We start from the raw sequence: 13435 nt of genomic DNA on the forward strand, positions 1-13435 counted from the left end.
AGGACTATTTACTGTAAATATGTAAATAATTTGGGATTCCTAGAAAAGCACATGTTTTAGTTACCAAGACCTCTATTACTCTTATAAACTGTTAAGTGAGTCTTATAAACAGTTAAGTGAGAGATACGAAAGTTAATACCTGCCTGTTGCAGAATTTCAGTAAAGAGTTTGCATTAATATAACTATCAGAGTGAAGAGTATTTACTGTGGAGTCGGGAGTAAACAGAAGTTCACAGAGATTTGCAGAGACTTGTGGCTTAATAACCCATGGCCTACCAGGACTTAGCCCTGCCTTAGCCTACACCCAGCTCAACACAGACAATTCATGTTTTGTAGGCCCTGGTTTGGCTGCCTGACAGTGCCCAGGACTGTTTGGAGGAGACCAGACTGAGTTAGACATAAATTTGTATTCTTAGCCTACTGGAGTGCACATTGGATCCTATCGTGATGAGTGTGAGAGTGAAAAGGACTCTGGAATCCTGTTCCTAAATCTTCTGTTCCTCATCCCTCTGACAGCCCTTTCAAAACTGTTGCTGGGGAATCCATAATTTGAACCTCTGCCAGTGGGCTCCACATTCATTCCTGTAACCCTTGACCCCCCAGTCCACCAAGGGACCTACTACAGGGATAAGAGTTTCATTCCAACAGCTGCAAGGGACTTCTTCACAGCTTGATGAATTTAAAAGATTTTAAAAATAATCCAAACATGATTATTTTATAGTAGGGGCTAAGATTGGAAGACTGAGTTGACCCCTGATAAAGGCTTGTGCTGAAATTTGGCTGAGTAGCATCATTTCTCAATAAAATTCCTTGGTGAACCCTTTGTTTCATTTCCTACTTCTTTGGACCACCACTGCTGTTCTTTTGGATTTTGTCTGTTTCGGCAGAGGTCTTCTTCCCTTTTTTTTGGTCTATATTATCAGCTTCCAAATAAGGAGAATGACCGATTGCAGATGGTGTAAAGCCAGGGCTTTTTTTGAGGGGGTACTTGGAGGTACTGAGTACCGGCACCTTTTCCATTGTCTTCTAAAATTGACCCATGGAACCCAAGTTTTAATGAAAGAGCTCAGGCTCTACACACCAATTCTGTCTTGTCATAGATTCTATGACTGGTTGCAGGTGGCCTGGCTATTATGGGGTGGATCCCTCTGTGATTACCCCACTCTTGAAGGGTGGCCTAGCATTTGAGTACCGGCACCTTTTTTGCTAGAAAAACAACACTGTGTAAAGCACACATCTTGTTGGGTGGCAGGTTTGTGTCCATGTGACCACATTACCCTGAAAAATATGCACTGGCTTCTGAGTTTCAACTTTAACGAGCAGTTTTCAAAGCACCATACATTATTGGACCTTCCTGTTTCTCTAAAAAAAATATCTTGATACATTCCAGTGAGAAACGTATGATCCCCTCAGGAAATTCTTTTCAAATTACAAACACCCAAAGAGGTACAACTTAAAAAAAAACCCTGGAACAGATCCTTTTCTTATGCTGGTCCAAACTTGCGGAATATTCTGCCAAGAGAAACCCTGAATATGGCCAATTGCAGAGACTTCTGAAAAAGGAGGAATGCTTGTTCCCTCTGGGATATGAGTAACTGGTTTGTGCAAACTGATAATTCTTTGGCCTTGCAAGCTCCTCTTGTTAATTGCAGATGATTAAAAGTGCATTTTCTTTGCTTAAATAAGTTTTATTTTTTTTATTTTTATAATCTAGATGATGCTGTAAATGAAATAAGCAAATAAAATCTATGTGATATTCTTGCATCCATTATCTCCTTGCCATCGCCTCTACAAATCTAGGATACTCTCTCTTTCATCCCTGCTCTCTCGTTATTCACACAATAGATGTCTCTCCTCCCCCCTGTTTTTGAGTCATTTCTCCATCTTCCAATATCTAGGGCTCTCTCCCTTGCAGCACAGCAATCTAAGACCAGTATTTAATCAGCAAGCAGAATACTATAGAGAAGTTTGTCTTCCATACAGCAGATGAGGATGGGAAGGAATCAGAGAGTCTTATTTGTTACCCTAGAAGTTGGCTTACAATCTAACCCCCGTTTACTAAGCTGGACTGCAATGCTGACACAGCCCATTCAAAGTGAATGGGCTGTGTCGGTGTAGGCATTAGCACACAAACACTAGTGCAGCTTAGTAAACGTGGGGGGGGGGGGTGAGTTTGTATGGGAAGCAACAGAGGATTAAGGGGGTCTTTTACAAAGGAATGCTAGTGGTTTTATTGTGCGCTAATGATTAGTGCATGCTAAACACTAGAGACACCCATAGAAATATATGGGCGTCTCTAACATTTTTCATGTGCGCTAAAAGTGCTAGTGTGCCTTTGTAGAAAGACCCTAAGTGACTTGCCCAAAGCCACCAGGAGCACTGATGGGATTTGAACCCTTGTCTTGGTAATTCACAGCCTGCTGCTTTAACCACAAGACTACCCCTCCATTCCAGCAACAGGAGCTTCAGGGCATTATCCCATAGATTCAGACTATGGCCTGGAGGGGTGCTGAGGTTGGGTGATGCAAGAGGATCATGATAGCGCTACAACAGAGGAAAGACTTTCTGAAGGCACACTAGTTGAGAAGCTCTGATCTCAAGAAGGGAAAGAAGAGATGTGACATTCAGATATTCCAAAGGTATAAATAAAATAGAAAGAAAACTCAAAGGGATCACAGTATGAAGTGGAGGGAGGGAGGGAGGGAGGGGCGAAAGTTGTATCACAAGGAAATATTTCTTCACAGATGCATGGAATTCCCCTCCTGATGGAGGGAAAAACAGTCACAAAATTCAATAAAGTTTAGGATAAGCTCAGATGATCTTTAGTTAGGGACGTGAAGATAAAATATAAGACTGAGCTGAGCCCATAGTTTCCAACAGGAAGGGAAAAGCCCTTGCACTCTTATTTGCACTAAAATCTGTGCTCTTTGGTGATAATGATAAGAGCATTTGTCCATCTCTGGCTTCGCTTTCCTTCAGCTCACTTTGCAAAGTGCATGGCAGTGTGAATGGTATGTGCATATGTTTCTGGTAAACTAGAAATGCAATTGCAAAGCAAACTGCAATCCAGCTAGGCAAAAGATGTTATGTAAACGCCTGCCTGGTATTTTATAAATGCATATGCTACATTCATTTTCCCCGATAAGATACTTTTCAAGTTTCAATTTTAATTTCACAGACCACCTATTAGAGAACCATCTAGGCAGTTTACAATAATAAAATACAATAAAAACAAGTAACAAGTATTAAAAAGAAATAACAAATACAAGAGAAGGAAATACAGTTGCCGATAGATAGATCACTGTTGTTTCCTAGGCCCTGGTTGACAGCCATTTCTTTAAGAAAAGTCAAACCTGCCGTTTACCCGCTGCGGTAAATGGAGGCCTTGGCAAGCGTCAAAAATATGCACCAACGCCAGCGCAGACCCTCTTTTGCCGCAGCTTGGTAAAAGGGGCACTGAATTTGGTCTGGAGACTTGGTGTTTACTGTCTTTTGGAATTGGACCAGAGCCTTTTCTATGCAGTATGTTTTTCTGTTAATTTATGTTTTTTTTTGCACTGCACTTTAAAGAGTAGTTGTACAGCACTCAGGCCTGGCAGAAGAAAGAGGTCCAGCAAATGACTCCTGAAGAGGTCATTAGATTGGTAACGAGAATTAATCGAGTAGAAGGTGAAATGGAGGTACTGAGGAAGCAGGTGAAGCTAGCAAAAACTGTGTGTAACCTGGCTTCCACTTGACCACGAGACAAGTACGTTAAGGGAGTTGAAGCACTCCAGAAGCAGCTTACAGCAAAGCAAAGGCAGCTGCAAGAACTAAAGAACAGCAGAGGTAATCCCCTTCGTGAGGTTTTCCTGAACAGGGAACGCATGCAGCAGACCCAGACGCAGTCCCAGATCCAGCAGGAAGTGGAACCCAGAGACACACAGGACACGGTGGTTCCAGAGACCACAGAGGCTATGCTGGAAGGGACAGCTGGGGAATAGAAACAGCAGCCGGCAGAAGGAGGAAAAGATAAAACTGACACAGATAATTCCCAGTTATCACCAGTATTTTATTTCTTACAGGATTCCTAAGAGCTAGGCACTCCATCCACTTACCAGCCTGGTGGAACAGGGGCACCTAGTCCAGTTGTGGTAGACACTGCAGATAAGGAGGGGCTCCAGCACTGCATGCAGCAAGAGAGCCTGGCAAGTTTGGAACACAAAAGAGCTATGAAACTGAAAAAATTTCAAAAACGTCCATTATACTTAGAGAGCTGGCAGGGCATTGCTGAAACCACAGAGAAGAGCTTAGGTTTGCTGGGAGAGACAGGGATGAAAGACAGCCTGGAGAATCAGAACAGTTTGAATGCTGAGGCTGGAGAAGAATCACCGGACACTGAAAAAGTGCAGAAGTTACCAGGAACAATGGGAGAAAAAGCAGAGCAAAAACAAGGGGTTTTGCAGATGGAGACAGAGACTGAAGAGGATGGGAAAATACAGGAATGGAGTAGTGGAGTACTACGAGAGATGGAAGAAACTGAGAGCAAAATATGGTGGACAGAGGGCGGGAACATTGTGGGAACACCACAGTCACTCATGGACAGAATTGATAGGGCAGACCTCTGAGTGGGGCTGTCCAAGAGCTGCAGTCCAGTCTCAATCAGAAGTGCTGATGACATCATGGGGGAAGCCCGGTGACAGGCAGGGGCTCCCAATAGATTCAGCCACTCAGAAACAAGAAGAAAGAGCAGAAGGGAGCTTCCAAGAAACTTAAGCCCATCAAGGTTGCCAGGTGGGTGGTTTTCCCGCCCAATTGGGCGGTTTTCCGCGACCCGCTGCGGGAAATTTTTGTCCGCTGCGGGTCGCGGTTTTTTTTGCTATTTTGGCGGGTTTTGTGCTGTTTTTGTGCGGTTTTTTGGGCTGTGGGGGCGGGGCTAATGACATTTTCGGCGGGGTTGATGACGGATGAGGCGGGGTTGCTGACAGCGGGGGTGGGGCTGATGATGTGGGGGTGGAGCTGATGACCGTGGGGGTGGGGTTGATGACAGTGGGGGCGGGGTTGATGATGGCGGGGGCAGGGTGTGAACTTTTTGGGCGGGTTTGGGGACTGGGTAATTGGCAACACTGAAGCCCATCAAAGCAGGAGTCCAAGAAAGGAGCAGGGACTGTCTCTTCATGTTCAAGTGTACAGCGCTGTGTACTTCTAGTAGCGCTTTAGAAATGATAAGTAGTAGTAGTAGTAAGTTGCTTCAAAGGGAAGGCTCTGGCTGTTGCAAGCAGGGGGAATGGGTTGCTACTCGCTGCTGGTGAAGACTTAAAGGATTTAAAATTACCGGGGGGGGGGGGGGGGGGAGGGATGTCAGAGGAGTGGAGTTAAGTGACCCAACATGATCTCCTGGAGGAAGAGATGCCAGAAGTCTTCAGCTGGCGGGGCTCGAGGATACCCACCAGTCACATCGCTGCTGTGCTGTTGCTGGGTGGGCCTGAGTCCAAGCAGGTTGACCTATGCCCACCGGGGTTCTCCCTTGGCTACACCACTACTTGCGTAAAAAAAAACCACACTCATTGGCCTTTAATCTCCAGCATAGCAGTGGAAATTTTCCTGCTTTTGGAAGGCACCCCTTTTCTTACTGATATTATGTATTGGATGTATAAGCTTTGATTTTTTTTTAAATTATTGTGAAAGGTGGTATATCAAGAGCCTGATAAACATAAACACCCTTAATATCCGCATCAGGGGACTGATAGTAGAGGAAGAAAGGTGTACATATGTGTGTTTCCTACATTATTGGGCCTGCGAGGATGGAAGGAGTGCATGTGTGATGCATCAGGGGCCTGAGAAGATAGAGGAGGGAAGGAGTGTGTGTTTGCTGCATCAGAGGACTGATGATGGAGGATGGAAGGAGTGTGTGTGTGTTTACTAAATCAGAGAATTGAGAGAGTGGAAAAAGTAAAGGGGTAGGAGGGACTGTGTGCTACCAGGCTGCAAGCAGAGAAAAAGGTACAATAAAAACAATCCTAGCTTGACTCTCAAGGGATTAATTTGCAGAACCAGTCTGCATCATTCATTACCGCATGGAGGAGACTCACAAAAACAAAATCCATCAGCAACTCCCTGGCCTAGGAGATGGACTGAGGGCAGCTTGATGTCTGTGGTCTTGACAGTTCTTGCTGTGAATGTTTTCAGCTTAATAAAATTTCTTAAAACATACTACATCAGACAGACTTGGGCTCCAAACTGCTTTCAGTCCACTGCTAGTGTGAAAATAGAGATCTCAATCAATGAATACACGTAAAATATTATTCAGAGAAGATTTATAATAGCAACAGAGGTTTGCTTATTTAAATATAATTAATGCAGGATCAGAATTGTCACTGCATTTAGTGTCAGCATCTGCAATAGGTGTCAAATAGAATTTCTTTTAACATATTGTCGTGCAGTTATGAGTTTCTAAAAGTTTCAGGACAGAACAACACGTGTGCCTTACTTTAACATTGAAATGTTTGGCTGTGCCTATTTTCTTTCTATTCCGCACACGCAAAACTGAATAAAAGTGTATGCCAAGCACTCAGATATTCATGCATTATGATATAAGGTTGTCAGAACTTGACATGTAGAGGATTGGAGTATCTGACTGATCCCTATCATTATTTAAAATGCATGTAATAATTTGCCAAAATCACAATGGCAAGAGCTATTATTTTTCCTCTGCACCAAACAATCTGCTCATTTTCTCTCCCTGCTGAATTACCACAGATCCCTTTTCATCTCAGGCTTTATATTCCTTATTCCTACTGCATTCCTGAATTGCAATGCCAGTTTTGTCCCCACTTCCCTTTCTATAAATTAATGCTTTCTCACATTCTTCCTTACTTGTTCTCAACCAGCCTCATTTCATGACCCTAATTCTGTAACATCATCACAATTCATCCCTTTCTTTCTGAACACACTACTGAAACCCTGATGTGCAGTGTGATCACCTCCTGCTGAGACTACTGCAACTTTCCTCTCATGGGTCTCCCACTGTGGAGTGGAGGGGAGTGGAGGCGAGGAGAGGAGAGGAGAGGAATGGCCTAATGGTTAGTGCAGTGGACCTTGATCCCAGTATCCTGGGTTTAATTCCCACTGCAGCTCCCTATGACCTTGGCCAAGTCACCTAACCCTCCATTGTCTCAGGCACAAAAAACAAGATTGTGAGCCCTCTAGGGACAGAGATAGCACTTGCTTATAATTTGGATTGTAAGCCACATTGAACCTGAACTCCATTTAGGATAATGTGGGATACAAATATCATAATAAACAAAAAAACCTAGCTTTCTACTCTCAGGTTTTCTCAATTCAGTCCTTGCAGAACCCCAGGCCAATCTGGTTTCAAGGTATCCACAATGAATATGCATGAGATATGTTTGTATACAAAAGAGGCAGTGCATGAAGTATACCTTATATACATTTTCACTATGGCTAACTTGAAAACCAGACTGGTTTGGGATCCCCCAAGGACTGAGTTGTGAAACCCTAGTTTTTAATCTGTTAAAAATTCTGTTGCATAAATTATCTGCCAATGTCACTGCACTCACATAAAGATGGGGAGGTGGGATATTGGAGGAAAGAGGAGCAGCAGATGGTAGGGTTAAAAAAAGAACCCCCATCATTTTTTTCACAGACTCCTTAAACAAAAAGCAACCCCGCTATCCCTCAGTTCCTCTTTTACAATTCCCAACCACTCCTTGCTTCCAGAATCCCACCTCACCATTTTATCTCTCCCTCATGGCAAGAGAAGGAAGAGAGCAGCGCTGCCTCCTCCCTCTCTGCTGACAGGGCCCATTTAAACCACAGATGGGAGCAAACCTTTGTAGACCAGCAGGAGTAGCTTATAGGTAATATGGTGAGATACAGGTAACCAGTATCCTTCTTGAAGGAAAGAAGTAAAATGATAAAATTTATGAGCATTATGTAAAAGTTTTACTGCAGTGGATTGTTAAATTGGAGGTGTTTTAATGAGGAAAGAGGTAAACCAATGAGAAGGGCGTTGCAGTAGTCGAAATGGGTAATAACAAGGGAAAGGAGAAGAGTCCGGATACATGAGGTTGGAAGGCAAGGCTTGACTGAGCAAATGTGTTGTAGAGCAAAAAAGGATGATTGGATGATTTTATTAATATTTATTTATTTTTGTTACATTTGTACCCCGCACTTTTTCCCACTCATGGCAGGCTCAATGCGGCAGGCAATGGAGGGTTAAGTATGATGTCTGAATGTAAGTTTAGGGTAGAATACAACTCCTAGAATACAAAGTTTATCAGTAAAGGTCTTGATATGGTCATGAAGGGAAGGGGGGGGGGGGTATAATACAGTATGGATTAGGGAAGTGCAGTGCTTCAGTTTTGGTAATATGTAAAGAGAGTTTATGTTCACTAAGCCAAAAGGTTACTTGTTTTAAACAGGAGCTTAAGAGGAAAGAATCTGTGTTTTCTGAGGTATGTGAACAGAGAATTTGTATGTTGTCTGCATAACAGTATGGATTACATCCTAGAGACTGTATGAGCAGAATCAAAGGAGAGTTAAAAAGATTAAATAAGATTGGTGCCAGTTTAGATCCCTGAGGGACACCTAGGGTGGAAGTATAGCGAGCCAAAAAAAAAAAGGTGCCCTGAGACGAGTCGATAGGAACGCTGATGGAAATATGAGGTAAAGCCATGATAGAACAGTACCAGAAAGACCCATGGAGTGATAAATGGTGTAGAAGTAGGTCATAGTCAGTCATGTCAAATGCTGATGAAAGATCCAAGGACACAATAAAGACAGATTATTTATGATCCAGTGATGTACATATCTCATTATAAAAGGCTGTAAGAAGAGTTTCTGTGCTACGAGCGGTGCAAAAGCCCACCTGCCTTGGGTGCAGAGTGAAGGTTTTATCTCTGAAGGAGGTTAACTTCTTCAGGACATTTTTTTCTAGAAGTTTACAGAATAATGGTAGATTTGAGATAGGATGATAATTTAATGGAAGAGAAGGGTCCAGATTTGTTTTTTTTTTCCCATTACAATGGTATTTGTTTTTATTATTGTATAGTATTATATACTTATATTTAACTTGCCTTAAGCCACGCTGGTGAGGTGGGAAATCAAGCAAAAATAAAGACAGTAGGGATTGCTGGGTGGTTTTTGCCTAGGCTCTACTGCAGGATTAATCCTGCCCTGCAACTGGCATGGAAACTGGCTTGCCAAAAAAAAAAAAAAAAAAAACATTTAGAAAATAACATACCCATTAAAGAAGGGGAGTGGGTTACTTGTTAATACTTAAGGCTTGATTCACTAATGTTTTCTCCCATTCTGTGTCTATGAAAAAAGATGCTGATGAATGAAGACCTAAATGTCTAAACAACCCTTGGAGAAATCAGCTCAGGAATGTAGGAATATAAATCAGTGGCTTAGCCAAGGGTGGACTTGGGTGGGCCGAGGCCCACCCACTTTGGGTTCAGGCCCACCCAGTAGCAGCATACCTATGATGTGGCTGGCAGGGATTCCCAAGCCCCACCAGCTGAAAACTCCCAAGTGTCCCTCCTGCATACCTTGTAAGTAGCAGATCTTCGCCTGCAGTGAGCAGTGACATACATACTGCTCGCACCGGCCCCACAGCCTTCCCTCTGATGTATTTCTGCCTAGGCAGAAACAGGAAGCTGCATCAGAGGGAAGGGTGTGGGGCCAACATGAGCAGTGTGTATTAGCTGTTGCTCGCTGCTGATGAAAATCTGCTATTTAAAAGGTATACGGGAGAGGGGGGATGTTTGAGAGACCATATGGCATGCAGGCGAGAGGAGAGACCAAATCACCTGTGGGACGGGGCGAGGTTCTTCTGCCCACCCATCTTGGGCCCAGGCCCACCCAAAATTGGGTGTCTGGCTACGCCCCTGATATAAATGACCTCTGAAGAGGGAATCATTTTCTAAAACAGCTATTACTGACTCCATAAAAGAAACTTATGTAAGCGGTTATATAAGACATACACAATTCCTGTTAAATGCCTTTGAAATTGTAACATTTCTGATGCCTGCTGGAAAGGTGGTGGAGCAGCTGGAACATTTTTTCACCTCTACTAGAGTTGTGCAAGGGTTACAAGATGAAACAATGCAACCTGCAGTGGATAATGAGAAAAGGTGTCTTTCGACTGAGCTGCTAGACAGAGCAACTCTTAAAAATTAGCACAACATCTTATAGCAGCTGCTAAAACATCCAAAGTGAGAGACTGAAACACACGCAAGGTTCCAGAGAAAAGAAGTGGCAAGGCACGATACTGGCCAAGGAGAAACTTCGTTAGATATATTTCTTGATATTATGGGATATATAGAAAACTGGGGTCATGCCCCATTTCTTATATCTGTCTTTTTGAAAAAGAATGCATCCAAAAATGGGTAAAGCAAGTAGAGGACAGATGGTAACAGGATGATGACTCTCAGACGAAGAGAAGAGAGGCATGGTCCACACCGAGTAAGGGGGAATACAAACAGCGAGAACTACATGAGATGACTGTCACAAAGAAGTGTATAGTTAAAAAGGGAATAATTGATTCCACAATCACGAGACCCATGTGTTAATATACAATATAGCTAAAACATATGAATATCACATAAAACCATTACCCCCCCCCCCCCCCCCCCCCAATATGGCCATGTTTTGGTAAAAATGTGCAACAGGGACATATATTAAAACTATATCAAATGATAGAGTAGGCCACATAAAACTGTGCACCAAATAGGGCATAAACAGAATATATGTATTTAAATATACACAGAGCTTAATTTCTAGGGGAATGGCAGTTCCACCACTTCTTTTAAGATTCCAGAGCAGCAGAGGTGTTCTCCAGTTCCTCCCTCCTAGAAGCCTGTAGGGAAGAGGAAGGTAAGAAGGAATAAACCTAGGGTAAAGCAGAGAACAGACAGACAAAACAAAGGAGGAGGAAAAGTCCCTCACATAGGTGTGAGCTCTGAAGAACAAATTAAGCCTTGTATACTTACAGGTAGATAAAAGGAAAAGGGGGGGGGGGGGCACTGCACAACTGGCCACTCTTCAGCTAATTTATCCTAGAGTCTACCTTTTATAGAAACAGAGAAAATGAGGGCAGATAAAGGCCATATGACCTATCTAGTCTGCTCATCTATACCAACTGCTAAGCTTTGCAATCCTTTCCGCTCCTTCAAATGTCCTCCGTACTTATCCCAGGCTTTCTTGAATTCTAATACAGTCCTCGTTTTCACCACCTATTCTGGGATGCTGTGGCATGCATCCACCACCCTTTTATTATAAAGAAATAGTTCCTTAGATTACTCCTGAGTTTCTCTTTTTAACTTCATCCCCTTGTTCTGAAGCTTCCTTTTAATTAAACAAGGCCCACTCTCACCTCCTGTGTGTGTATTATTTATTATTATTGTTATTATTATTTATTGCATTTGTATCCCACATTTTCCCACCTATTTGCAGGCTCAATGTGGCTTACATGATTATGTTAACATTGTGTATGCCAATGCAGGGGTGTTTAAATGTCTCTATCATATCTCCCCTCTCCTGTTCTTCATCCAAAGAATACATGTTGAGATCTTTAAAATCAATGGCTCTCAGAGGTGGAGATTTGATAAAAGGATTACTGTATTTTCACTCATATAATGCCCTCACGTATCTGTAACAGGGTATATGTCCTGTCGAGGTGAGGTGTCCCCGCCCCCCCCCCCCCCCCCCCCAGCCAGTCAGGGTTTCAGGATATCAACAATGAATATGCATGAGGTAAATTTACATGAACTACCTCCATTCTTTGCAAATCTCTCTCGTGCATATTCATTATGGGTATCTTGAAAACCTGACTGGCTAGGTGTGACCTGAGGACTGGGCTGAGAACCCCTGCTCTAAGCTGTGTGGGACTTCTTCAATCATATTGCTGCCAGTAGAGGTGGTGCTTCAATATTGTGTCTTCAATCAGTGGGTACAGATAGGTACTTTGGAGTCCTACAAAACTTGCCTGTCCCTTGCTATTGAAAATGTGATACTGAAACAGCATCATACACTGGCAGGAATCTACATGTAGTAGTGGAGGAGTAGCCTAGTGGTTAGTGCAGCAGACTTTGATCCTGGGGAACTTAGTTCAATTCCCACTGCAGCTCTTTGTGATTCTGGGCAAGTCACTTAACCTTCCATCGCCCCTGGTACAAAATAAGTACCTGAATATATGTAAACCACTTTGAATGTAGTTGCAAAAACCTCAGAAAGGCAGTATATCAAGTCCCATTTCCCTTTCCCTTGCATGAAGGATTCCTGTACAACTCACAGAGAGCATTGCTCCTAAGTGCTATTTGGACAGCAGCTAAATATTCTTGTTATCCAGATAATGCCAGCAACTCACCGCTCTGTTCAGATATTCAGCGGGAGACACTATCCAGATGCTGCTGCATAACCAGGTTTTTATTTTTGTTGTTGCAGCAGCCGGCAATTGAATAAAAAAATAAATAAAACTCTGACCACTACGGGCTCAGTATCCAGAGGTACGTTTACAATATGAATAAACAGCCAGATATTCAAATATGTCCTAAGTAAAAAGAGAATCAAAGTGGTTTCCTGGATTTCCTAATCTATTTTTACATATTTATGAACAGATATTTTTCAAGGAGATAGAAATATTAAAGAGCAGATCAAAAATATATTATAATCTAACCAAAGAAGGAAACTGCTCTGTAACATCTTAGAAAGGTACTATGATAGAACCTGCGGCTAAAAGGGGGAGTGATAGTGGTTATGAATTGGTGTGGATGACATGAGGCAGGACATAGCGGAAGCTTGAGGAATGACAACTAAGATTTAATGCTAAAAAATGCAGGGTCATGCACTTGGGTCACAAGAATCCGAAGGAACGGTACAATATAGGGGGTGAAGTGCTTCAGTACAAAGGAAGAGCGGAACATGGGGGTGATTGTGTCTGATGACCTTAAAGTGGCCAAACAGGTAGAAAAAGTGATGGTCAAAGCCAGAAGGATGCTTGGGTGCATAAGGAGAGGGGTGACCAGCAGGAAGAAAGAGGTGATGGTGCCCTTGTATAAGTCTCTGGTGAGGCCCCATTTAGAGTACTGTGTGCAATTCTGGAGACTGCACCTATGGAAAGATATAAACAGGATGGAGTCGGTCCAGAGGGCGGCTACAAAATTGGTAAGCAGTCTTGGACATAAAACATATAAGGACAGGCTTATGAACCTCAACATGTATATGCTGGAAGAGACGAGGGAAAGAGGAGATATGATGGAAACATTTAAATATCTCAGGGGCATTAATGTACAGGAAGAGAGCCTTTTTCAAATGAAGGAAAACTCTGGAATGAGAGGGCATATGATGAAGTTAAGAGGAAATAGGCTTAGGAGGAATCATTTAAGGAAAGGGTGGTGGAAGCGTGGAATGACCTCCCAGTGGAGGCTGTGGA

Source organism: Microcaecilia unicolor, chromosome 1 (genome assembly GCF_901765095.1).
Source record: "Microcaecilia unicolor chromosome 1, aMicUni1.1, whole genome shotgun sequence".
Classification (NCBI taxonomy): domain Eukaryota; kingdom Metazoa; phylum Chordata; class Amphibia; order Gymnophiona; family Siphonopidae; genus Microcaecilia; species Microcaecilia unicolor.